This window comes from Pinus tabuliformis, chromosome Q (genome assembly GCF_031772625.1).
Source record: "Pinus tabuliformis cultivar Carrire ecotype Pingquan chromosome Q, CPIR1, whole genome shotgun sequence".
Taxonomy (NCBI): domain Eukaryota; kingdom Viridiplantae; phylum Streptophyta; class Pinopsida; order Pinales; family Pinaceae; genus Pinus; species Pinus tabuliformis.
In genome coordinates this window covers 505,373,414-505,379,073 of record NC_142296.1, presented here as the reverse complement: position 1 = coordinate 505,379,073, position 5,660 = coordinate 505,373,414, and positions in this window count along the sequence as shown.

Below are 5,660 nucleotides of genomic sequence, written 5' to 3'. Positions count from 1 at the left end.
GTGTTCAACCTTCTTCTGGAGAGATTTATCTGTACAAACACAACCCCAATTAGTAATAAACTTTCAAAAATACATACAAGTAAACACAAACCTTCGGGGTCCTCAATCATTTTGATGCTACTTTCATCATTAAGTTATCCATATACAATTTGTTAGAACCTTTCTTCTTATTTCATTTCTCTAGAAACACCATACTCATATCTTCTAACTTCATGAAACATTTATTTGTAGTACTTTTGCTTACTTCAAAGTATTCACTGTCATAATATGTCCTCCCTCTCAATTGGGGAGATATACCCATTCTTCTATTCAGGTTCCTTCTCAACTTAGGGAAATCAACAACTTCATAATATCAGAGAAACTTCATTCTTTCAAGGCTTTATTTCTTTCTTTATGGCATCAAGATCATCTTGATCATCGTCATCATTCATCATGCTCACTAGTATTATCAAGTCATATTTTACGAACATCTTCAACATATTGAAGATTATGTACATGTCAAACTTTAATAGAAAGTATAACCAAAAACAGATATACAAAAATGTGAAGTTAACTATGTTAATACAACCAACTCATCATGCTTTTAGACATCAAATACCTAAACCTAGTTAGGTTCAAGATACACAACTTTTTACATGCCAGACATCAACCCCTAGCTAGAGTTTTGTTATAAATCCTAGACTTTAGAGAAATTCAATCAAGATATCAGTCTCATTGTTATGAAACCAGCTCACAAAAAGATAGAAAAGAAAGATAAACGCCTTAGAATTCAGCGTCTTCAAGATGGCAACTTCCTTTACATTACACAAATGAACAATTCTTGGATGATTCAAATGACAAAACCTCCTTTCTATATATAGGAGTCTAAGGGATCACAATATAACCAAGTTGGCCTAAAAATAATAATATAAAGGCACAAAAATTACAATAGAGGGATTATGTGGGGCACAGTGATAACAATATGGGGACAATAGGGGCACAACAATATTAATAAGAGATACAACTATAATAGTAATGGGGGAATCACTAGTATTATAGGGACCCAACATGCCCCTCTCCTTTAAAAAAGTGTTGTCCTCAACGCTTGAGTAGTTTTGGATGCTTTTGTATAAAATTCTCATCCTCCCATGTGGAATCTTCAGTGGATAAGTTCTTCCACTTAATGAGATACTCAGAAATTGATCGATTTCATAACTGTTGAGTTCTTGTTTTTATAACTGCTTCCGGTTCCAATATAATTTTTCCTTCCTCGTCAAGTTCTGGCAATATTGTTTGAACTGGGAGCTTGTTTCCTATAACCTTCTTTAAACATGAAACATGGAAACCTGGGTGTACTCAAGAAGTTGTAGGAAGATCCGATTTGTATGCCATAGTACTAATCTTTCGCAACACCTTGTACGGACCATAATACTTTGGTGATAATTTATTATCCTTCTTAGCTTGCATGAGGGACATTTGTTTATATGGTTGTAGCCATAGGAATACCCAGTCGCCTACATCAAAACTTCTTTCGCTGCGATGTTGATCTGCCTATTGTTTCATTCTATTATGTGCCAACACGAGGTTATCCTTTAAGAGTTGGAGAACTTCTTGTTGATGCTCGATGTGATGTTCCACTGCTTGAACCTTAGCATTTTCTTTTAGATATTATGTGATGGATGGTGGCTGATACCCGTAAAGTGCCATAAATGGGGTCATTTTTGTTGCAGTATGGAAAGAAGCATTATACCACCATTCAGCCAGAGGTAACCATTTGACCCATTATGTCTGTTTATCAGATACAAAGCAACGAAGATATCCTTCCAAACATTTGTTTAATATCTCATTTTTCCCATCAGATTGAGGATGATAAGATGAGCTATGAGCTAACTAAGTACCAAGACAAGAAAATAATTCTGTTCAAAAATTTCCAATGAAAATGGGATCTCTGTCACTTACAATAATCTTTGGGCTTCCTTGTAGCTTTTGAATTGTTTCCATAAATGCAGTAGCAACTATACTGGCTGTAAATGGATGTGATAATGCACAAAAATGTGCATACTTGGTAATTCTGTCAACTACCACCATGATGACACTCTTTCCTTCAGACTTGGGTAAACCTGTGATAAAATCCATTGAAACCTCCTCCCAACGTTGGCTTGGAATGGATAAAGGTTGTAATAGACCTGGGGTCTTAATTGTTTTAACTTTATTTTGTTGGCAAACCAAACATTCCGCCACAAACTTTAGAATATCCAATTTAAGGCCAACCCAAAAAAATTCCTTCTTAACCCTGTTGTAAGTTTTTAAAATCCTGAGTGCCCTCCAAAGGGAGAAGTGTGAAATTCCATAAGAATCTTTTGTTTGAGTTGGGAATTCTTATAGAGGTATAAGAGATATTTGTACCATAACGAATCATTTTTCCAGCTAAATGTATCAGATGTACTGGAACCTTGTTGTAACTTTCGAATAAGTGCACACACTTCTTTGTCATTCTTCCATTCCTCCCTTAATTCATTTATCCAATCTGATCGGATAATAGAAATGGCACACAACAATGCTTCCACATCCTCATCCTTTATTGAGAGTGCATCTGCCACAACATTTTGCTTCCCCTTTTTGTAAATGATTTCAAAGTCATAACCCAACATCTTTGTGACCCATTTTTGTTGCTCTTTAGAGGATAATCTTTGTTCTAGAAAGTATTTAAGGCTATCATGATCCGTTTTTACCTTGAAGTGTCTTCCCATTAGGTAGGGTCGCCATTTCTTAAGTGCATGTAGTATTGCCAACATTTCCTTCTCATAAATAGCTTTGTGTAAATAATTTCCCTTGATTGGATGACTTTTGAAAGCAATGGGTCTTTCATCTTGCATTAAAACAACACCAATTCCATTTCCTGAAGTATCACATTCCACAATAAAGGTTTTTGTGAAGTTCGATGTAGCTAAGACAGATGCTTGGCACATTGCTTCTTTAAGATGTTTGAAGGCCTTTGTTGCTTCTGGAGTCCATGAAAATGCATTTTTCTTCAATAATGTTGTTAGAGGTGCTGCTATTCTCCCATAATTCTCAACAAAATTACGATAATACCCTATCAACTCGAGAAATCCCCGCAGATGCTTTATGGATGAGGGGATCTTCCATTCCTTAATGGCTTTAATTTTGCTAGGGTCTACCTTAACACCTTCGTGAGATACAATATGACCCAGATATTCCACCACTTGTACTCCAAAGAAACATTTGGAGCTTTTTTCATATAATTTTTTCTCCTCCAATAGTTGTATCACCCTGTCAACATGTTCAAAATGATCCTTCCAAGACTTGCTATAGATTAGTATATCATCAAAAAATACTAACACAGATTTTCTAAGGAAGGTTTTGAAAATGGAATTCATCAAACCTTGAAATGTAGAAGGTGCATTGGTAAGGCCAAAAGGCATGACCAAAAATTCATAATGACCCTCATGAGTTCTAAATGCTATTTTCATAATGTCTTCAATCTTCATTCTGATTTGATGATATCCTGAACGAAGATCCAACTTGGTGAAGTAAATTGATCCATGCAACTCATCTAATAATTCATCAATGACAGGAATGGGAAATTTATCTTTAATAGTGAGCTTTTTGAGCTCCCTATAATCCGGACACATGCACCATGATCCATCCTTCTTGTGCACCAATACTATTGGAGCAGAGAAAGAACTTTGACTTGGTTGAATTATACCAGCCTCTAGCATTTCTGCAACCATATGTTCAATTTCACTCTTTTGGGCATAAGGATATTTGTACGGCCTGATGTTTGGAGGAACACTTCCTGGAATCAAATGAATAGCATGATCTTGATCATGAATAGGTGGGATACCTTTGGGAGTCTCAAATACCTTGGAATGATTGTCCAAGACATTTTGGAGATTTGGAGAAATAGGTGATTTTGATGTGGAAACATCTAGCGAACATAATTGTGCAATTACACCTCATTGTTCCTTTTTTAGAAGCTTTGTCATACCATTAGAGCTAATTATCTTTCCTAGTTTCCCTACAATAACCCTTAATTCAACTTCCTTTCCATCTGCAGAAAATTTCATGAAAAGTTCTTGAAAATTAAAAGCTATTGTACCCAAGGATTGTAGCCATTAGAATCCTAGTACAACATCATCACCTCCCATTGGAATGGAAAGCATTGGGATATTAAATACATATTCTCCCATGGATAGCTTGATATTATGGCACTTTCTAGAGCAATTTATGGTTCCTCCACTTGCAACCATCACTTGACACTTTGGTGTTGGATATAAGAAGCAATTCAATTCCTTGGCTATCTTACAATGAATAATATTATGGGTACTTCCCGAATCAATCAACACTATTACCTTTTGCTTATTGATATGTTCTTCTATCTTGATAGTTTGAGGAGTGGTAATTCTAGCCAATGCATTACAAGATATGGTTGGATTCATTTCTTCTTTCTCTAGGGTTTGTACCTAGTGTGTATCCTTTTCTTTTGGTGTTTCTTGTTCCTTTTCTTCCTCGTCTTCACAATCTATGTAAAATAATTTCTTCTCAGCATACTTATGACCTTTAGTATATTTGCTATCACAACTATAACAAAGCCCTTTTTCTTTTTTTTCTTCCAATTGTTGGGGTGTCAACCTTGTAGGTTGTGGATGGTTGGGGGAAACAACACTTCCATCCTTATAGTTGTGAGTGGTAGGCTTCCTTGTTGCCATAATTTTGCTTTCCATTTTTCTTTCCAACCTGAATGCCTTCTCCAATGAGTCAAGTTCCTAAAGGCAAACCTCATGTTGGATGTTATCCTTTAAAGTCCCTATGAACATATCAATCCTATGCTCCTCTGGAATATTTTTTACCCTTATATTCAATTTTTGGAAGTCCTCAATGTGCTCCCTCATTGAACCCTTTTGTTTGAGGTTTATCAATTGGGTAAAAAAAGTGTTGTTTTTTGTATCCTCATAATGTGCTGTCATTTCTTTCATAAAAATTTCCCAAGTCACAATTTGTTTACGAGAACAAAGCCATTGATACCATACAAACTGGTTTGGTTCCAAATATAAAGTTTAAATGCGTACCTTTTGCGTGTTTTGCACATTATGGAGATCGAAAAATTGCTCCATTTGTAGTATCCATGTTATGGGATTTTTTCCATCAAACTTCCTCATATCGATCTTTAGAACATGGTGGGTCTTTGTTCCAATGTTAGAATCTATGAAATCATGATTAACATTTATTTTTTTCTCATCATGAGTTTCCTATACAATATTTTCGCCATTAAGAAGCCTTTCTTGTAGCAACTTTGTCAAACCTTCCTTCAATCCTTCAATGTCTTTCTTCAAATTTTCCATGTTGTCATTCTTCAAATCATGATTTACATTCCTTTTTTTCTCATTATGAGTTTCCTCTCCTACCTTTTTTCCATTAGGAAGCCTTTTTAGTAATAATTTTATCATACCATCCATCTTAGCTACCATCTTAGCTTCCATGTCGTCCATCTTAGCTTCCATCTTAGCTTCCATGCCATCCATCTTAGCTTCCATGCTATCCATCTTAGTTTCCACACCATTCATCTTAGCTTCCACGCCATTCATCTTAGCCTCCACGCCATTCATCTTAGCTTCCACGCCATTTATCTTAGATTCCACACCATTTATCTTAGCTTCTGT